This window comes from Bufo gargarizans, chromosome 2, assembly GCF_014858855.1.
Source record: "Bufo gargarizans isolate SCDJY-AF-19 chromosome 2, ASM1485885v1, whole genome shotgun sequence".
Lineage (NCBI taxonomy): Eukaryota > Metazoa > Chordata > Amphibia > Anura > Bufonidae > Bufo > Bufo gargarizans.
In genome coordinates, this window is record NC_058081.1 from 524,859,211 (window position 1) to 524,882,199 (window position 22,989).

The following is a 22,989-nucleotide window of genomic DNA, read 5'->3' on the forward strand; positions in this document are numbered from 1 at the left end:
ATAGATCCGAGGTTTGAAGATATCGGGATAAGGGTTCAATAGCTAAATTGAATAGCAAGGGTGTAAAGGGGCAACCCTGTCTGGTACCCTTTTGTAAATCGAATGGCAGTGACAAGTATCCACCAGTGTGGACCCTTGTCTGGGTGTGCTTGCAAATATGGCTAAGTAGTTTTTGGAAAGGGCCTTTAAATCCCATCTTGTCCAACACTGACCCCAGCTAGCTTCATCTGACATTATCAAAAGCTTTCTCTGCATCCAACGTCAGCAGAGCTGGAGTCTCTCCCTGACGGGGCCAGTGTTGAACTCTGTCCAGAACCGTTCGTATATTCGTCACAGCCGCTCTACCCTGAGTGAACCCCACCTGCACAGGGCTTATTAATGAAGGCATGAAGGATCCCAATCTGTCAGCCATAATCTTTGACAGAATCTTTGCATTCACATTTATTAGTGAGATAGGTCGATAGGAGCCTGGGTGTAACTCGTTTTTATCCGACTTGAGAAGGAGTTTGATATAGGCTAAGGAGGCAGAATTAAACATTGAAGTTAGGGTGCTCCCTCTTTGCTCTTTTAGAATTTTATAAAATTCCCCCGTCAGCCCATCTGGTCCTGGTGCTTTGCATGACTTTTGTGCCCCAATGGCATCCAACACTTCCCTCTCCGTCACTGGGGAATTCAAGAGAGCCAGCTGTTCACTTGATACCTTAGGAATGTCTATCTGGTCTAATATTGTAGTTTGCAGTATGGGGTAATTTGTGTCAGTGTATAGGTTTTTGTAAAAATCAGCTAGGATTCTGTTTATACTCTGGGGGTCTGTGGTTATATTAACCTTTTCATCAGCCAAAGCCCCTATGTGAGTCACAGGAGTTTTATCTTTAGAGAGGCTTGCTAGTAATTTTCCCGATGTATTGCCATACCTGTAAGGAGTGGCCTCCCATTCTTTTCTATAGAAATTCTCTTTCTCCGCTGCCCACTGGTTAAAGCCTTGTTGGGCCTCCTTCCAATCTTGTACGTCAGCAGCTGAAGGGGATCTTATAAAATTGGCATATGCACAGCCTGATTTCTGGCTAGTCTGTTTGTACCTAGTCCACATTTATTTTTTCCTGCCCGATACATAAGAAATGATTTTGCCCCTTAGGACCGCCTTTGCAGTATCCCAGAATAGGTTAACATTTTCTCTATGACCCATATTATCCATGTCGTATTCCCCCCACCATCCTTTCAAAAGTGAGGCGAAGTTCTCATCTTTGGCTAAAAGAGATGGAAACCTCCATAAAATATCACTACCCTTTCTTTGTGTCTCTGCCATTGTCTGTACTAATGGGGCATGGTCAGAAATAACTATATCTTTTAGCACTGATGAAATGACCCTGGAAAGAAGGGTGTTTTGTACCAGCATATAGTCAATCCTGGACCAGGTGCCATGAGCATTTGAGAGAAACGAGTATTCTCTTCCCTCCGGATGCAGGTATCTCCATGTGTCTACCAGTCCTGTGGATTCTATAAACGTGCCCAGTATATTTTCGTATCTCGTCTTGTTAATATGTTTATGCGACAAAGGGTCTCGGCTCCTGTCAATATCCTGATTCACTACGGAGTTAAAATCCCCACCAATTAATTTTATTCCTGCTGTCTGGTCGCCTGAGTTTCTAGTTTAAGAAATAATTCCTTATTGTCGCTATTTGGCCCATAAACATTAAACAATTCTAAGAGGCCACATGGTGTTTCAATGGTCATGTGTAGTAAGCGGCCATCCCCATCTGGTGTGACAGCCAATACTTTATGTGGAAGAGAATTGTGTATTAAGATAAGCACACCAGCAGATCTACCCTGCGCTGGAGAGCCATAAACGGAACCTACCTATATCTCCACTTCTCCTCTCCTAGATTCCTGTAACAATGCAACGTCTGCTCTTAATCTATTCAAATGGCGGAGGACCATTATCCGCTTTTCTGGGGAGCGGAGTCCATTAACGTTTCAAGTGACTATACGCATTATTAATTATACAGGTAAAGGTGGATATAAGCAAGAGAATCTTAGATATATAGCACTTCCCTCTAATGTCATCCCTGACAGAAAATCTGTCTCTAGCTCCATAGGCATTTAAGTTGGTAACCAGATCCATAAAGTAGAGAAGTAAACAATTAGTTTCACAGCCAAAAAACTAATGCAATAACATATACTGAAACAGTATATCAACGAAAAGGGCCTTCCTTTGTATTAGGCTCCTTTTTCCTATCCTCCTAGTACTCATCCTATGTCTATCTCTGGACTTCACTTTTTTCTGGAATTAAGGTTCTACAATACTCCACTCCTCCCCCCTCCCAGATTATCGCTTACTGCACTCTCAAAGCCTACATTCTACAAAACGTTAATATAAGCTGGCAGTGAAATGTATAGACAGCATTTCTACAATATCAACATCATCATGCCCCCAATACTTATCAGTCCACTGTTAGGCTAGCATAGCGGTTCGACCTATGAGATCTCTGTCTCTTAGGGGATGATCTGGCTTCTGCGGCCTGAGGTCCCTTGTCCGGAATTTTTCTCCATTCAGTCCATCTCCTCTCCGCCGCAATAGGTGTCTGAGTGGCATGATGAGGACTACCCCTGTCCCAATCCTGGTGTAGGGTTGGCAAGTGTCTCTTGTTTAAGTTGCTGGTCGTGTCAGACTCTTTCCCAGATATCCAGCCTTGGGCCTTGGCATACTTCCATGCTTCTACTGGGGATTTGAAGATACACGGAGCTTCACCTGCAATTTGAATCCTCAATGTCGCAGGGTACTGTAATTGGAATTTTATCTTCTTAGCGTATAGCGTAGAGAAAATCATGCTGTATTCTCTTCTTCGTTTTGCCACATTTGCGGAACAGTCCGCAAAAATCTGCAGCTTTTCCCCATGTAATACCAGGGGAGATTTTCTGGAACTAAATACTCTCAGGACTTCTTTATGGTTGAAGTCAAGGACCTTGACTATAACTTGCCAGAGTCTATTCCCCTAAGCTGATGGCGTACTTGTTTACTTTGGAAGTACAGATTGGGCAGGTCCCACACGGTGAGCTCTTTCCACTCTCTTAAGGCCCGTCAGACCTAGGGCCGCTGGGATCTCTGCTTCACAAGTCCTGCAGTTGCGAAGGTTTCATGGATTCAGGAACCCCTAAGATTTGCAAGTTGTTCCTGCGCAACCTATTTTCCAGGTTTTCCATGCGATCACGCAGTATAGTGTTTTCGCGCGAAATAGCTCCCAATTTATTGTATGTCCATGTGGCTTCATCTTCCAGATCTACAATTCTTTTCTCCATCTCTTCCAGTCTAGAAGAATGAGATTCAACTTCAGCCCATATCTCCTGAAGTGAGGCTGACACCACCTTAATGAGTGAGTCTTTGATGTCTGGAACCAGATGTTTAGCTACTTCAATTGCTAGTTTCTTATAGTCCAGCAGGGTTCACAGACTTCCAGTAGATATCAGTCCCTGCTCTTTCACAAACAAGTCTGGGGAATGGGGTTCCTTCTCACATATATTCGCGTTATTTTCCCAATGTTCGCATCATTCCCGATTTTCGCGATGTTCGCGATTTTTCGATTTTCTCGATGTTCCAGCTTTTTTTGACTTGCACGATTTTCGTGACGTACACGGTTTTCTCGATGGTCGCGATCTTCTTAACCACCTCCCGACCGCCTAACGCAGGGATGCGTCCTGCGGGCGGCCGGGTTATTCCTCCGTCACGCATTTACGTGTCATCTCACGAGAGCTGAGATTTTGCGTGAACGCGCGCATGCGCGCGCGTTCACAGCAACGCGCAGCTGAGAAGTTGATCTACAGCCTGCCAGCAGCAATCATTCGCTGCCAGGCTGTAGATGCGATTTTTTTAACCCCAAAAAGGTATATTAGACTCTGTTTTGTTAACAGCGTCTAATATACCTGGTCCTCTAGTGGTCCCTTTTTCTTGGATCGATCTCCAGAGGACACAGGCAGCTCTGCAAGTAGAACTAATCACCACACTACACTACACCCTCCCCTGTCACTTATTAACCCCTTATTAACCCCTGATCACCCCATATAGACTCCATGATCACCCCCCTGTCATTGATCACCCCCCTGTAAGGCTCCATTCAGACGTCCGTATGTGTTTTGCGGATCCACGTATCCGCAAAACACAGACACCGGCAATGTGCTTTCCGCATTTCGCGGATCCGCACATTGCCAGAACTATATAGAAAATGCCTTTTCTTGTTCGCAATTGCGGACAAGAATAGGACATGTTCTATAGGCTCTACAAAAAATGCAGTGTTCGCCCGATCAGGCCCGATCTTGTGCGCACACTTGCGTTCACTCCGCCACACCGCAGTGATAGAATTTTTTTTTTCTGATCACTGCAAAAACACTGTAAAATCGCTGCGGCGCTATAAAGATCACTTTTGAGGGGTGAGTTCATGGAAGATTTATTTTTATTTTTTTGGCACAAGTTAGTGGAAATTGATTTTTTTTTTCCTTTTTTCTTACAAAGTCTCATATTCCACTAACTTGTGACAAAAAATAAAATCTTACATGAACTCACCATACCCCTCACGGAATCCAAATGCGTAAAAATGCCCTGTGAAATCCTAAAGGTACTCATTAGAATTTGGGCCCCTTTGCACATCTTAGCTGCAAAAAAGTGTCACACATGTGGTATCGCCGTACTCAGGAGAAGTAGGGCAATGTGTTTTGGGGTGTATTTTTACATATACCCATACTGGGTGAGAGAAATAGCTCTGTAAATTGACAACTTTATATAAAAAAATATTTCTCACACACAGTATGGGTATATGTAAAAAGACACCCCAAAACACATTGCCCTACTTCTCCTGAGTACAGTGATACCACATGCGTGACACTTTTTTGCAGCCTAGGTGCGCAAAGGGACCCAAATTCCAATGAGTACCTTTTAGGACGGCATTTTTAGACATTTGGATTCCAGACTTCTTCTCATGCTTTAGGGCCCCTAAAATGCAAGGCAGTATAAATACCCCACATGTGACCCCATTTTGGAAAGAAGACACACCAAGGTATTCCGCGAGGGGCATGGCGTGTTCATGTAAAATTTTATTTTTTGTCATAAGTTAGTGGAATATGAGACTTTGTAAGGAAAAAAATAATTTTAAAATAATTTTCCGCTAACTTGTGCCAAAAAAAGAAAACTTCTATGAACTCGCCATGCCCCTCACACAATACCTTGGGGTGTCTTCTTTCCAAAATGTGGGGTATTTATACTGCCCTGGCATTTTAGGGGCCCTAAAGCGTGAGAAGTAGTTTGGAATCCAAATGCGTAAAAATGCCCTGTGAAATCCTAAAGGTACTCATTGAAATTTGGGCCCCTTTGCGCACCTAGGCTGCAAAAAAGTGTCACACATGTGGTATTGCCATACTCAAAAGAAGTAGAGCAATGTGTTTTGGGGTGTATTTTTACATATACCCATACATATACCCATACTGTGTGTGAAAAATATCTCTGTAAATGACAACGTTTTAAAAATTTTATACAAAGTTGTCAATTTACAGAGATATTTCTCTCCCCCAGCATGGGTATGTGTAAAAATACACCCCAAAACACATTGCCCTACTTCTCCTGAGTACGCCGATACCACATGTGTGACACTTTTTTGCAGCCTAGGTGCGTAAAGGGGCTGAAAGTCCAACAAGTACCTTTAGGCTTTATGCCAGAACAGTAAACACACCCCACAAATGACCCCATTTCGGAAAGTAGACACCCCAAGGTATTCACTGAGGGGCATAGTGAGTCCGTGAGAGATTTGATAATTTTTTTGCCAGAAGTTAGCAGAAATGGAAACTTTATTTATTTATTTCTCAGAAAGTGTCATTTTCCGCTAACTTGTGAAAAAATATTAAATCATATATGAACTCACAATGCCCCTCCGCGAATACTTTGGGGTGTCTAAAATGAGGTCATTTTGGGGGTATTTATACTATCCTGGCATTCTAGCACCTCAAGAAACATGACAGGTGCTCAGAAAGTCATGAGCTGCTTCAAAATGCGGAAATTCACATTTTTGTACCATAGTTTGTAAACGCTATAACTTTTGCGCAAACCAATAAATATACACTTATTGGATTTTTTTAATCAAAGACATGTAGCACAACCAATTCTGACACAAACTTGTACAGAAATGTAATTATAGTTGAACAATTTTACCAGAAAAAGTTAAAAATACACTTTTTTTTAGAAAATTGCGGTCTATTTTGATTGATATCAGAAAAATAAAAACTGTCAGCAGCAATGAAATACCACCAAAAGAAAGCTGTATTTGTGAGAAGAAAAGGAGGTAAAATTCATTTGGGTACCAAGTTGCATGACCGAGCAATAAACCGTTAAAGTTGTGAAGTGCCGATTTGTAAAAAAGGGCCTGGTCACTAGGGGGTATAAACCTGTGGTCCTTAAGTGGTTAAGGTGCATTGTTTTCGTGATGTTCACAAATTTCTCGAAGTTCACGATTTTCTTGATGCACCCGATTTTCATGGTGTTCGCGAGTTTCTAGCTGTTCACGATTTTCTCTATGCCCGAGATTTTCTCCAAGTTCGCTATTCTCTTGATGCTCACGATTTTTGCTGTGTTCGCGATTTTCTTGATGTACGCGATTTTCGTGATGTTCGTGATTTTCGTGGCATTCGTGCTCTTCCGGCACCATATTGCCTTCACTTCCGTCTGGGCGATCTTGCATGTGCGCTGGCATGCCGCTGCTCCGGAGCAGATATCTCTCCATGGAGGAAAGTCTGGGGAAGGTAGGGAACGCGGAGCAACTGTTTGCGAGTGCCAGCCAACAGCTTTGTATGCAGTTTTGTGCTGTTCTGGGGAGAGGTTGAAGCAGAGCTCCTCACTACACCACCTTACATCCCAGCACCGGAACTGGAATTTGGTTAGTTTTAGCCCCATAACTACCAAAATAAGTGAAGTGTGCAGTGATTCTAAGAGGAACGCCTGTCATGTGCGTGTCATACTGACTCACAGTATTGTTTCAGTACCACAGCAGATTCCCTATGCGTGTTACTGCAAGGCACAGTGTTCCACACCACTATACAGGTTCTCTGCAGCCAGGAAATAGCTGTTTTTAAAGCGATTCACCACAAATAAATTCAGATTGAATCGAATGTTTTAGGAAAATTTGGCGATCCGGCCGAATCTAATTTTTGAGAAATTAGCTCATCTCTAGTCATCAATATCAGATCGGAGGGGTTCCGACTCCTGGCACTCCCACTGATCAGCTGTCCCCATTCACTTGTATGGGACGGCTCCGTCTGTTCAGGTGAATACTACAGAGCCATCCCATAGATGTGAATCAGAACGCCATAGTTGTAATTACACCTGCTCACCACTGCAATTGCTCAGCAAGCAGGTATAAGAAGCAGAGAAGGCATCTCTCATATCAGTACTACCTTCTCTTCAAACAGCTGATTGGTGGGCGTGCTGACCCCCACAGATCTGTGATTGATGACCTATCCTGAGGATAGTCATCAATAGTAAAAATCTACCAACTACTTTAATGACCACACTTTTTTAGGTTTAATGTTCCTAATTTGTTGAGCTGTCAAAGTAATTCTTATATTTTTTAGTTTATTTTTGGGAAAACTGTGCATAAATTAAAAAATATATATTATTTTCAAACGTGTAGCTTTTTTTAAAAATATGCAAACTCACACCAAAATAAATTAGTAAAATTGGCTCCCTATTTTATCTTGGCCATTTTAGTATATATTATGTATAGTTTTGCGTGAACAGGGTGACTATGGTGAAGGTTCTGTTTATGTGGGCATTTTTGTTTTTCTATTTCTATTTTATTTTTTTCACATTTTTTTCACATTTATTTTTGGCACATAATATGTCCGACAAGAAGTCATCAAAACACCACTGTGGGAGACTAACACTTGTTTTTTTTTTGTTTGTTTTTGTACTTTTCCACTGTAACTGGGGCATTCTACACAGGCAGAGTTGATCAGTGTCTCTTAGATACCTGGCGATCACATGATAGATCTTAGTCTACTCACTGCATAGTGTTCATCGAGCACTATGCATTGAGCACAGGAGAAAGCTGAAACGGCTTTTCCTCAGATCGTTGACTGTCGCTGACAACCAGAGACCCGACCTGCTCATGCCAGATTGCAGGAGCAGAAGCTTTAATCCTGCACTGTACATACTGTATATGGTGATCCGGATTAAAGCCCAGTATCAAGCTTTGTAAATACACAGCACTTGGTCATAAGAGGGTTAATTTTGGTCAGACGAGGGTTAATAAGGAGCTTTTTTTTTTTTTTTTTTTTGCTTGTCATATTTGTTATATTGGTTCCATCAGTTTGTACACCACCAGGGGATACAAACTGCAATTCAAAGTTCCAGGAATGGTGCACAGTACCACAGTAAAAATGTTGCAAAACCTTCTAACACACATCCTTACACACATTTTGCCAGTAGATGTTTTTTTTGCCATGATTTTGCCACATTTCTTAACCATTTTTCTGATGCTTTTTGCAAACAGTGTGTCTTTCTAACATTTTCTTCATGATGTTTTTCCCCTATAGAGATAATGTGAAAATGCCTAACAAAATTACAGCAAAAAAAGCATGCCCTTTGTTTCAAATTCCCCATCACCCTTCAGCTAACGTCTTGCCACAAAAGAGGCAACAAAAATGCATGTGCACAAAATGGCAGTGACAGCACAAAAGTTTAGAAAAATGGCAGCAAAAACCAATGTCTGAAAGCCTATATGTGTTGCATTTCCTACTCCACAGACAACATACTTACCAATGTTTAGGTTGGTAAAATCGGGGAAATCCTAAACCCCGCCCACGGGAATGCCCCGACCCCGCCTGATAATGACAGCATATGGGCGCAGTTAATGTTAGCCCTGTCCATTTTTGGCCCAGGACAGCCAGAATTTGTCGGGAATGTCTCTTAAAATCGGGACAGTTGTCAACTATGCAGACAATATACTGTAGCTAAACATCCTCCAGTTTTGTGGTGCATTACTTTACCTCCTTAAAATGAAAGATGTACCAAATTTGTCAAACATCCTGCAACATTTGATAAATTTGGCACAAAATATAGCAGTGAAAAACTGCATTTAAAAATTCCCTTCATAATAAATTTCTTCCAACACTTATGTCTTGAGATGTTAACTCAGCTTTCTGCCCCTTCGGTGACTTTTTTATAACGCAGTTGATAAATCTGGCTTAAATTTGCTCAGCAGGCTAACCATGGGCATTTTCCCACAGGCTTTTCAAAACTGGTGACTGGTGTAAAAATGTCTTGAATTATTTGTACAATTAGGCCCTCTTTTATATCTTCACACACACCTTCTGAGCTGAAAGTCCTACAGAAGGGTTTAACATTTTGTCCCACTTCCCAATTTGATGGTTTCCAATTAGAACAAGAACTCCAGAGATTCTATTGCACCATGCTCCTTAAGACCCATTTTGGTACTATGCAGACCTCCCCTGTCAAAATTTCCCCTAAAAGCAAAAGACATTCCTGCGCCCAGCATCATCTCTATTGATCAACTTGGCTTCCGGAATCCCAGCAAATTTATGTGCTCTGGAGACTACCATTGAATTGATCAATAGAGATGTTGATAAATTTCTAAAGAATCATAGACATGAATATTAATCTGTTCATAACAACTTTTCTCCAGAAGAAAAACACAATTAATGGAATCTCTAGACGGATATGGACATTTTCATTAAACCTGCAGACAAAGGGGGAGCTATTCTCATCATGGACAGTAGGGACTACAGGGAAGAATTAGAATGTCAACTTGTGGACTCTAAAACGTATGGCATACTCAGTAAAAAAAATCCACCTCTAGTATTCAATAAAAAATCCAAACTATACTCAACAAATATCTATTTCAGGGCACCATTGAAAAAAAAACAACAACACAGAGTTCCTCACCAATCACTATCCCATAACTCCGGAAATCTACATATTACCTAAAATACACAAATCTCTCAATAAGCCCCCGGGTCATCCAATAGTAGCATCCACTGACTCCATATTAGCACTCGTACCCATTTTTCTAGAGAAAAATAATGACAACCGTTGACCCAAAAAATAAAGTCATTCATCCTTGACACCAACCATTAAAAAATTTTTTTACAAATAATCTCACCTATCCCACCTAACAGTATTCTTGTGACGTAAGATGTCAACAACCTATATAATAGCATCAAAAACAACAAAGGCCTCTCTTCTACCAGATTTCTACTTGAATAATCCGTACACAGACAGGACACAATACACCTAGTTGTTGAACTTCTCAACATTGTACATAGGGACAATTTTTTCCTATACTATGATACCTTTTACCTACAGACATGTGGTACCACTATGGACGCAAGGGTGAGCGAACCAGTTCAGACCAAACTGGGTTAGGTCTGAACTTTGCTATTTTTCGGATGGCAGACGAACCTAAATATTTTCAGGTTCATTTAAGACAAATCCACTAAGATGGCGAGTAGAGCCATTTTAGTGTACATTTTGGCGGGGAAAAAAGCACTAGGGAGGAAGAAGAAGGGGTCTCACATGATCCTCAGAGGAAGTGGGAGGAAGATAGGCTGGATGAGCCAATCAATGCTGCAGCAGGCAGAGAGATGCCCTAGCATAACAAGCAGAAAGCCATTCTATGCTGGGCTGTGAATGAGGGTGGTTGGTGTAATAAACTTACCTGTCTGGGCTCCAGCGGTGCAATCCTCTCCTAGGTTGGATTCTAGCAACAGATGAGTGAATTGAAGTTGATGAAGTGGAATTTGATCCAAATTTCAGGAAAAATTTGATTCGTCCCAAAGTCGAATTTCCTTGTGCTTTGTGGTAACAAATTGTATTTTTTCTAAAATGGCTGCTGCACAAGGAAGTAAGAAGTCAGGGAACGAGGGATCACCCACAATGCCAAGCATGCAGCCAGCCAGCTTATCAGCAGCTGGCAAGCCCCTGTGATGTCATAGCCCTATAAAAAGTCTCAGCCTACTCGGTCTCCGCCCTTTTCCAGTGTACTTAGTGCAGGGAGAGACATGACAGGCACTAGGGACAGTGTTTAGGAAACAATTTATTCACAAAAGTAACTATTGAGCAGTTAAGGGAAAGGATAGGGAGGCATTATCCACACTCTAGCAAGAGAGCAGGGACCAATAGGAGAGTGTGAAGCCTGGTAATAGCTGCTCTTCTATTACACCTTGCTGCACTAATTGGGGTTACAAAGTGCTCTAATACTGCTGATTTTAGGTTGCTTGCTATAACGCTCCAACGGGTGTGGACCCGCTGTGCCACTTACCAGTTTGGCTGTGGGCCAAACTTGGGAGCGGCATCTAAGTGTTCCCCTGGTCTTCACCCTTTATCCCGCTCCAAGATGCGGAAGCTGGTCTTAGCTGCAAGGGAGACACCAGGTCGCTACCGCAAGAATGGTCCTGGTTAAGTGGCAGTTGGCCGAGCAGGCCAGAACGCCCTAGTGCAAGCACTGAGGATACAGGCAGGTGGAGCGAGCTGTCGCTGGATGGAAGAAACGCAGCAGCAGAGTCAGATGAAGCAGAGCTGAGTTGGTGATTAAGTGGAGCTGTTAGAACAGCAGAGCTGAATAGCTCAGGTGCAGCAGGTGTAACAAGCTGAACAGCAGACAGAGGCGTGGTCGACAATCCGAATCACACACTTTAGAGCAGTGAGGTACAGGAGGATCAGGCAGAGACGAGGTCAGGATACAGGAACTACGAGCTGGAACCTTCGCTTTTAGAAAACTACAATATTGCTCAGGCATCACAGGAAGGGGGAAGCACTCTTATGAAGGTGGTGCCTGGTCGGGATTGGAGAGAAGGCGGAATCAGGGGAGTGCACGAACCCTTAAAGAAACAGGACGCGTGCGGCTCCTACAAGGTGCAACTGAAGCTGTCGCCGCCTGCGACATTGCCGGAAAGCAGGTCCGGAGCCTGCAGCAGAGAGGTGGAGCCTTGTGTGCAGTTCGACTGAGGTACATAGCAGGATGCTCTGCTTGCTGGCGGCTACCAACTGCCATTGTTAACACTTGCTTTCTTTAGTACATCAGTAATTCCAGTAATCCTTGATTCTGTTATTGGGGTGAAATTGCGCTCTGATACTACAAGTGTTGGAGTGTTAATTTTGTATATATAAGTACACTCATCCATCCATTATTCTGTAGTGAAAGTGTGGTCTGATACAACCAGTTTTCGGGTGTATTTAGTTTATATACAGGGAGTGCAGAATTATTAGGCAAGTTGTATTTTTGAGGATTAATTTTATTATTGAACAACAACCATGTTCTCAGTGAACCCAAAAAACTCATTAATATCAAAGCTGAATATTTTTGGAAGTAGTTTTTAGTTTGTTTTTAGTTTTAGCTATTTTAGGGGGATATCTGTGTGTGCAGGTGACTATTACTGTGCATAATTATTAGGCAACTTAACAAAAAACAAATATATACCCATTTCAATTATTTATTTTTACCAGTGAAACCAATATAACATCTCAACATTCACAAATATACATTTCTGACATTCAAAAACAAAACAAAAACAAATCAGTGACCAATATAGCCACCTTTCTTTGCAAGGACACTCAAAAGCCTGCCATCCATGGATTCTGTCAGTGTTTTGATCTGTTTACCATCAACATTGCGTGCAGCAGCAACCACAGCCTCCCAGACACTGTTCAGAGAGGTGTACTGTTTTCCCTCCTTGTAAATCTCACATTTGATGATCGACCACAGGTTCTCAATGGGGTTCAGATCAGGTGAACAAGGAGGCCATGTCATTAGTTTTTCTTCTTTTATACCCTTTCTTGCCAGCCACGCTGTGGAGTACTTGGACGCGTGTGATGGAGCATTGTCCTGCATGAAAATCATGTTTTTCTTGAAGGATGGAGACTTCTTCCTGTACCACTGCTTGAAGAAGGTGTCTTCCAGAAACTGGCAGTAGGACTGGGAGTTGAGCTTGACTCCATCCTCAACCCGAAAAGGCCCCACAAGCTCATCTTTGATGATACCAGCCCAAACCAGTACTCCACCTCCACCTTGCTGGCGTCTGAGTCGGACTGGAGCTCTCTGCCCTTTACCAATCCAGCCACGGGCCCATCCATCTGGCCCATCAAGACTCACTCTCATTTCATCAGTCCATAAAACCTTAGAAAAATCAGTCTTGAGCTATTTCTTGGCCCAGTCTTGATGTTTCAGCTTGTGTGTCTTGTTCAGTGGTGGTAGTCTTTCAGCCTTTCTTACCTTGACCATGTCTCTGAGTATTGCACACCTTGTGCTTTTGGGCACTCCAGTGATTTTGCAGCTCTGAAATATGGCCAAACTGGTGGCAAGTGGCATCTTGGCAGCTGCACGCTTGACTTTTCTCAGTTCATGGGCAGTTATTTTGCGCCTTGGTTTTTCCACACGCTTCTTGCGACCCTGTTGACTATTTTGAATGAAACGCTTGATTGTTCGATGATCACGCTTCAGAAGCTTTGCAATTTTAAGAGTGCTGCATCCCTCTGCAAGATATCTCACTATTTTTGATTTTTCTGAGCCTGTCAAGTCCTTCGTTTGACCCATTTTGCCAAAGGAAAGGAAGTTGCCTAATAATGCACACCTGATATAGGGTGTTGATGTCATTAGACCACACCCCTTCTCATTACAGAGATGCACATCACCTAATATGCTTAATTGGTAGTAGGCTTTCGAGCCTATACAGCTTGGAGTAAGACAACATGCATAAAGAGGATGATGTGGTCAAAATACTCATTTGCCTAATAATTCTGCACTCCCTGTATATGGACTTCCATTCATCCTTGATTCTGTAGTGAAAGTGCGGTCTGAACCCTTCATCCATCTAAGTGTTGTAAGAGAGCAAATTCTTTTAACATATGGTCCCCAGATAGGGGACGTAGGAGATACAAAACTAATGTTTGTGCTATCTGGCATGCTGCATGATTTTGGTGCACGGGTGAAGAAAGCACGCTCCTCGGGCATAAAAAAAAAAAGATACTACAGGTGATCACACCATAAAGGCAGAGAAAAGATAACCCAAAAAGGGTTCACCGTTTAGGCTGCTGTTTGCCGAAGCAGAACACTTCTCTACACACTTTTAGGGTGGTCAAATTCTTTTACACTTAATTCAATGCGTTAATCAGTAGTTGCTGAGTTGGTGTTAAATAGCAGCCTGATACTACACGCTTTAGGGTGAGTTCACACTTCAGTTACTTGGTCAGTTATTTCCATCATGTTTTGTGAGCCAAAACCAGTAGTGAAGCCTATTCAGAGATTAGGTGTAATGAAAAGATCTGCACCTGTTCTGTGTTTTTGACCCAAACCTGGTTTGATACTACACATTTTAGTCTGAGTTCACACAGGCGTTGTGGGAAAAGATGTGGATGCGTTGTGGGAACATGCACGATTTTTCACCGCGAGTGAAAAGCGTTTTAATGTGTTTTTCACGCGTGTGAGAAAAATCTGCATGCTTGGTACCCAGACCCGAACCCAGACTTTTTCACAGAAGTTCGGGTTTGGGTTCAGTATTGTGTAAATTCTATTATTTTCCCTTATAACATGGTTATAAGGGAAAATAATAGCATTCTTTAATACCGAATGCTTAGTAGAAGGTCAATTGAGGGTTACATTTTTTAAATCATAATCAACTTATCTCCTCCAATTGATCGGGTAGCTGCCGGTCTCCTGTTCTTTCTTCAGGACCTGTCAAATGACCTGTAGTGACATCACCATGGAGATGGATCATGTGATGTATCATGTGATGAGCACAGTGATGTCTCCACAGGTCCTTTGACAGGTCCTGAAGAAAGAACAGGAGACTGGCTGCTATGCGATCAATTTGAGGAGGTGAGTTAAAACATTTTTTAAAAATGTAACCCTCAATTGACCTTCTACTAAGCACTCTGTATTAAATAATGCTATTACTTTCCCTTATAACCATGTTATAAGGAAAAATAATACAGTGAATAGACTTTCATCCTAGCAACCATGCGTGAAAATCGCACTGCACCCGCACTTGCTTGCGGATGCTTGCAATTTTCACACAGCCCCATTCACTTCTATGGTGCCTGCGTGAAAAAACGCACAGAGCATGCTGCGATTTTCACGCAACGCACAAGTGATGCGTAAAAATCATCACAGCCCTATAGAAATTATTGGGTCCGGATTCAGTGAGGGTACAATGCGTTCACCTGATGCATTGCACCCGCGCGGAAATTTCACCCGTGTGAACCCAGACTTAGGGTAATCAAATTCTTGGGGCCTAATACTACACTCTTTTAGAGGTGGTCAAATTCTTTAAAACTTAATTTGATGCATCAATCAGTAGTTCAGGAGTTGGTGTGAAACTGCGGCCTGATACTACACATTTTAGGGTGTTTAAATTCTTTTACACTTAGGCCTATTGCACACGACCGTATGGCTTTTTCAGTGTTTTGCGGTCCGTTTTTCATGGATCCGTTGTTCCGTTTTTTGTTTCCGTTGTGTTTCTGTTCCGTTTTTCCGTTCCGTTTTTCCGTATGGCATATACAGTATACAGTAATTACATAGATAAAATTGGGCTGGGCATAACATTTTCAATAGATGGTTCAGGAAAAAACGGAACGGAAACGGAAGACATACGGATGCATTTCCGTATGTGTTCCGTTTTTTTTGCGGATCCATTGACTTGAATGGAGCCACGGACTGTGATTTGCGGGCAATAATAGGACATGTTCTATGTTAAAACGGAACGGAAAAACGGAAATACGGAAACGGAATGCATACGGAGTACATTCCGTTTTTTTTGCGGAACCATTGAAATGAATGGTTCCGTATACGGACCGTATACGGAACGCAAAAAACGGCCAGTAAACGGGAAAAAAAAACGGCCGTGTGCAATAGGCCTTAATGTGATGCGTCAATCAGTAGTTGTGGAGTTTGGCGTGAAATTGCGGCTTATTGGTCTTTTACCCTTGCAGTTAATGTTACAGTACAGTATGTCTGACAGAAAGGTGAGGAGGAGAGATCTGCTGCTTCCTTCGGTAGGCGGGCAAGTAGCGAAGATGGGAGTCGATTGGGAGTTGGTATTGTGAGCAGTCAGGCATGTGGCCCTGAGACTGGTGAGGGTGACATCAGTGATGTGCATACAGTAGTGGATGATGATGTCGCCAATCGCACATGGGAGCCGGGTGAAGAGGGGGCTTCATCATCATCAGGAGAAGAGCGTAGCAGCTTGCGCATAAGACTGAGCCAGCAGGGTGGTAGCAGTGTGAGATCTGTAGCCAAATGTGCCCGGGGTAGACCGCCTACATGTCTGGAAAGAAGTAGCAGTGCATGGGTTCACGGAGGCAGTGGTAGAAGGCAGTCAGCACAAAGTGGTGGGGGGAAAATGCCATACTCGGCGGTGTGGGAATTTTTCATCAATCCGCTGGAGGATGTCAGCATGGCCATTTGCAGAATCTGTGGGCAGAAGGTGAAGTGTGGACAGGGTGCCAATGTTGGCAACACGACCCTGCATCAACACATGCAGCGTCACCATAAAATGGCCAAGGGAAACCGCGGCGCTAATGTAGTGGTACAGCCTGACGTAGCAACTGCTGCATCACCCAGTGGCCCGCACTTATTCTCCAGCAGTCAAGGCTCCACCACCTCAGCAGAAGGGAACTGTGTTTCCTTCTCATCATCTACAGGCCCTGATGCTTCTGCTCCTCCTACTGCTCATCACTCATTTTGTCAGCAATTGATCACAGAGGCGATTGCAAAAACACAACAGTATGTGTGAACTCATCCAATGGCGCAGAAGCTGAGCGTGTTCCTGGCCAAGTTGCTCGTACTACAGTCCCTCCCTTTCCATGTGGTGGACTCTGTATGTTTCAGAGAAGTGATGACTTGTGCCCAGCCAAGATGGAGATTCACAAGCAGTTATTTCTTCTCCAAAAAGGCATTACCAGCCCTGCACACGTAGGCTGAACAGAAGGTGGGCCAGTCCTTGAGCAAGTTCATGGCAGCAGTGACTTGTGGAGATGTAACTATGGTCAAGGATAGTATATGTCCTTTACGGCCCACTGGGTAAATGTGGTTCCTGCCCAGCCACACCAGGAACTTGGTCAGGTGACAGCATTGCTGCCTCCACGTTCTCCAGCTGTGAGTCCTGCAGTCCTGCACCAATATCCTCCTCTGCCTCCTTATGCTCCATCTTATCCTCAGCCTCCACTGCAGGTACAATTTAGAGTGCTCCTCCAGCATTTCACATGTGCAGGGCATGGCGGTGTCACGCTGTTCTGCACCTAGTTTGCCTGAGCCAACGGAGTCACACAGGGGAGGAACTGCTCCACATCCTCAATCAAAAAATCAAATCCTGGCTCTCTCCTTACCAACTTAAGATTGAAACTATGGTCAATGACAATAGGAAGAACATGGTATCAGTGCTACATCAAGGAGGGCTGAGCTATGGGCCCTGCATGAAGCATGTCTTTAATCTTATTATAAAGCAGTTCCTGAAGTATTCCACCCATCTGAAAATGACCAGGAATCTGTGCATGCATTTCAGACACTCTCACACTGCAAAGCACACCCTTCTTGAGCTGAAAAGGCAGAAAGGTGTTCCCCAACATTGGCTGATATGTGACGTTTTTCCCCGTTGTAACTCCACCCTCCACATGTTGGTCTGACTATATGAGCAGAGAAAGGCCATGAATGATTTCTTGATGATGCAGGCAGACAGGAGCACTCCCCTGTGTAACTTTGACGTTAGCCAGTGGCAGTGTAACAGTCATGTCCACACACACACACAGGGGGAAGGATAGTGATCACTGGGCTCCACCCTCACCCCTGGCCCTGCCTACTTGCCTCACGAGTCCTGATGACAGGGGACAACTGGACGACAGTGCCTTACTTAGGATATGTGCAGAGAAGACAGACAAGACAAAACACGGAACGGACCGGGTCAGAACCAAGAGAGCTACGCAGTACAAAGGATTAAGCAAAGAATGGTCAGAAAAAGCCGGGGTCAAATATCAGGAGAGTAGAGAAGTACCAGAGGAGTCCGCAAAGAGTAGTCAGGTGAGAGCCGAGGTCACAATACCAGGAGGGATGCGCAGTACAGGAGGAGCAGGCAAAGGATCGTCAGGGAACATGATCAGGTGAGTATTCAGCAGTCCAACAAATAGCCAGGAACCTAGAATTAACAGGCAACCTGTGGCCAGCAGGCTGCCTGTATTTATAGTGGGGCCTGAGGGTCAAGTGACGTGGCCAGCGTCACATGACCGACAGACAGACAAGTCGATCACCGAGTGATCAGCTCGGTGCTCAAGGCAGACCTAGGAGCAGGGAGCCTCCCAGCTAGTAAAGCCGCCCTGGGAACGAGGCCAAACACAGATCCTCACAGCTCCCAGAAGCTAAGCAGCAGGTCTGCGGCTGATGGGAGACCGAGTGCTCTTTTGGCGCCCCGTGACAGGCAGCTTATGTGTGACACCTGCCGTTTGCTCAGGCCCTTTGAGGAGGACACTGTATTTGTCAGTAACCAGGACTACGGGATGAACAACGTCATTCCACTACTTCATATCCTGGAACAGATGCTGCTAAATCTGGATGGACAGGAGACGTGGTGCCTACATCTCATGGCCACATGAGCCCTGTGGGGGCTGAACTGGAGGAGGAGGACATTCATGCACAAGTAATGTATACAAAAATGGGTGGTTTTTCTGCACAAGTGACAGGAGAGGAGGAGCTAGAGGGCGATGAGGATGACCAGGCAGATGACCCTGAGACACCAGGATGACCAGGCAGATGACCCTGAGACACCATGGCAGTATGCAGTGGAGATGGAGGCAGGGAGTCCCTCCGAGTCCCTTGCGCAAATGACCAGATGCATGCTGGTTTCTTGTGTAGTGACAGCTGAATTAACACAATTCGGCAGAGGAATGACTACTGGCTCTCCACCATGTTAGACCCTCGCTACACGTCACACTGACAGGGAGGATAAACTCAACTACTATTGAGACATCCTATGTAGTCAGTGGGCTATGTGCCTATGTGCGCCATTGCCCATCCTCGTGAAGGTCTGACCGGGGGGCCTCAGCTCTCATGTTCCGCTGCTGGGGGGGGGGGGGGGGGGGGGGGGGTAGGAGCAATACCAGCTCCATCAGCAGCAACTTAAGTCTAGAGTCTCTGATAAGCACTTTTCTTCACCCACCTAGTGAAGAAACCACCCACCAGCAGCAGCAGCAAGACATGGAACCGAACCTTAACCAGAAGGTGGTGGCATACTTGGACTACACCCTGCCACCCCAGATTCAAGATCCCCTGAACTACTGGGCAGCCAAACATGATTTGTGGCCACAATTGGCTGAGTTTAACCTGGACAAGCTTTTCTGGCAGGCCAGTAGTGTGGCATCAGAGCAGGTATTTACAGCGGGATGCATAGTTACCCCAAGGAGAACTCGCCTTTCTGCCCAAAGTGTAGAGAGACTGTCCTTTCTGAAGATGAATCATGCATAGATCAGCCAGGATTTCCAAACGCCAGTGCTTGATGCATCAGACTAGATCATTCTGGGTGCCACACCCAAACTTTGTGAAAAGAGACCCGTTTCTTCTGGCCACCAGCTTCAGCCACTATTATGATGCTGCCACCCACCTGATGCCACACACCTGCTGCCTCTACTGCCATGTTCTCCTACTGCCATCCACCATCTTGTGCTGTTATTGCCACTGCTGTTGCCCCCACCCTGTGACTGACCACTATGTTGACTCCTCAAGCAGTTGCCACCTCACCACTCTGTTATGGGGATACTGTGTTGACTCATCATGCATTTGCCATCTTCACCACTCTGTGACTGGGCCACAGTGTTGACTACTCATGTGTTAGCCACCCTCATCACTCTGTTACTGACCACTATATTGACTTCTCATGCGTTTGTCACCCTCACCACTCTGTGACTGGGCTACTGTGTTGACTCATCATGCATTTGCCACCCTCACCACTCTGTGACTAGGCCACAGTGTTGACTACTCATGTGTTAGCCACCCTCACCACTCTGTTACTGACCACTATGTTGACTTCTCATGCGTTTGCCACCCTCACCACTCTGTGACTGACCACTTTGTTGACTCCTCATGCAGTTGCCACCTCACCAATCTGTGACTGGGCTATTGTGCTGACTGCTCATGTGGTAACCACCCTCCCCACTCTATGACGGAGCTACTATTATTCCTGTTTGGCATTGTTGACATCACTATTTATTTTGCCCTTCTGATCTGTCAGAAGGATGAAAAATGAGAAACACAATGGATCCTATCTTTGTAGCACCCGTAAGGCCTGTATCACACTGTCCCTATTTTGCATCAGGATATGCTCATGATTTGGAAGTGAAAAGCAGGAGTGGGTACAAAACACAGAAGATATGCAAACTTTCCAATAATGTGTAATCTCTGTTTTGGATCCACTCCTGTTTTTTTTTGGCCTGAGCAATACCGTTTTTTCCCCATAACTGACTAAATAAGTGAAGTATGAAGAAAATGTAAGAATGATGCCTGTCATACAGACGCAAAGTAACTGTTTCACTACCACAGCGGACTACCTATGCATGTTTCTGCAATTCACAGTGTTCTACACCAATATTCAGACTCTCTGCAGCTGGGAAATAGCAGTTTTTTAATGTGAGTCCTCACAAATAAATTTGGATCGAAACAAATATTTTTGGAAAATTTGGTGAACCGTCCTAATCAAATTTATGAAAAGTTTGCTTATCTCTAAACATAACATTGCCATATATAATGAACAATTGCAGATATACAGGGAGCCCCTGAGGAGCCGGTGCAGAGCATGAAAGTGGTAGTAACCTGATGAGGTGTTGAGTCAGGTGTACTCCATCAGGCCATTGCTCTCCGGGTCATTTGTGCAGTGGAAATGTTGAAGAATCAGACCAGAAGTAAACATATAACAATCTCTCTTTACTTTTTGCTAAATATAACTTGTGGCCAATCCTGCAGTATTAAGTGCCATTTCTAGCACCAGATTAAGAAGTATGGTGGCTGGTAGGATAGCAATCTAATGGCACTTGCAGGCACTTATAGGTGTTCACTGCAATACAGGCTTGATGTTTGTTTGGCCTGTTGTTAGCTATGGGATGGTGTCTGAGCTATAGTCCCTAACCTTGCAGCAGTGCCTGTAAGGTTGAAATGTTGCCGATCACTCTTGACACACTGATGCTTTCTGTAAGCAGCATTATGTATTCTGAGTATCTTTCTGGAGTGATGGTCTCACAGGAGAACTGAGTCTGGTTTCTGTGAGTAAGAGCTCATGTGCTTCCTCTCCCTTTTCTCTGGACTGGAACTGCCCCTTCTGTCAGGAAACAGGAACAACCCACTCCAACCAAGAGGGGAAGAAGAGGGCTGTTAGCCCTTTTTCTGCTAACCATTCCTCCTCTTGCTAGAATAAACCACCAAAGCATTAAAATACATAACCTTACTATAAACAACTATTTACAATTGCAGATACCCCCAGGTCTGGGATACTGCACACACCCTATCTGGGGTATTGCTTATACACACTAATGCACTTATACACACATACAACACTAACCTTCTATGTCATGCAGGCAGTCTACTATATTACACATCGCCCCTCATCAGGACAGCTGTGGAAAAGATCAGGAGCACAGATAAGAGCAGCCTATCTGTGCTCCTGAGCAGAAATCATGCAAGGGACGGGAGACACGGTACAGACACGACTCTACTAACATCTTCTGAGTCCTGACCTGCTGCTTCTGCTCCTGTGAGTGCTTTCCTGTGAGTCTTCTCCCTCCTCTTCACACTGGCCCGACAATTCTAAGAAGAGGCTTATTGTTGAGGAAAGCCCTGCATACACTGTAAGTAATGATGTGCATCCTCCACTCTTCTGTGTCCTCATGTGCCAGGATGACCCCAGGCTAGATAGATAGATAGATAGATAGATAGATAGATAGATAGATAGATAGATAGATATTAGGTAGTTGATAGATAGATTCATGCTTGACGAATATACTGTAATGCAAAAACTCCAATAAAGTCTTGACAAACAGTTGTTTCAGAGGTATAAGGTGGAGATAATCTTGCATATTAATGCACATTTATGTTCGAACTAGACTTTGTGGAAAGCTACGTGACAAACAATATGTTCTCATAAAAGCAACCCCGAAGAAAAATTTGTCATACTGTATCTTTATCATTGGGAAAGCTAGGTGAAATCCTATGTAGCCACCTGTAAAACTCCCACACAGATTGACATCCAGCTTTTCCAGACCCCAGAACAGCAAATCTTTCAACTTAAGACTGTCTTTTCATATAAATCTATATGAATGAATCTGTAGATTGTTCTTCTTGTTTATAGTTTTGGATAAACCTCAGGCTGCTGTCACTCATGTGATCTACAGCATGTCATATACGGCCCCATGAGCAGAGGCAGAACGCAACTCAAGACAAATGCATATTAATATTCCAAACTTCTTATATAAATCACATGATGTAAGGAGCTCAGGGGTTACCCCAAGACACTTGTTCCTGCATCATATTCCTGTAACTTCTTCTTAGTCACGCATATCATTGACGTCTACAAGGATCATGGGGGATTGACTCATTAGGAGGAATATAACATTCCTATTCTGCTGCAAAGTTACAGCATGAACAAGTTAAAGCATAACTCCATACAAACTAAAAATTCAGGGGTGACTGTACTTATCTCAACTTCTCCCCATATCACCGTAACAGGGGTCGATGTGGCTAAGAGGAGCTGATTGCTTTAGTCCTCACACTGTAGAGCTGAGATAGCTTTCAATGTACTGCATGTTTTATACAGGAAACAAGGTAGTCACAGGGTCACCACAGGGGTAGTGGACCCTACAATCAGCTACTCATACTGTATCTCAGCTTCTTGTACAACTGCAACTATATTTTTATAGGGTGAGGACTACTGGGGCTTTTCACAAGGGCAGTGTCACGCTTTGGTGTGGGAGGG

The 22,989-nt window shown here is 43.9% G+C and overlaps 1 long non-coding RNA gene across 1 annotated transcript in view; it reads right to left on the minus strand.

Moving 5' to 3' along the window:
- LOC122926604 overlaps positions 1 to 22,989 on the minus strand; it is a 126,064-nt gene that overhangs the window by 20,681 nt on the left and 82,394 nt on the right. The window contains exon 2 of the long non-coding RNA XR_006387689.1: positions 21,755 to 21,925. This is a non-coding gene — a long non-coding RNA (uncharacterized LOC122926604). The remainder of the gene's footprint in view (positions 1 to 21,754; positions 21,926 to 22,989) is intronic.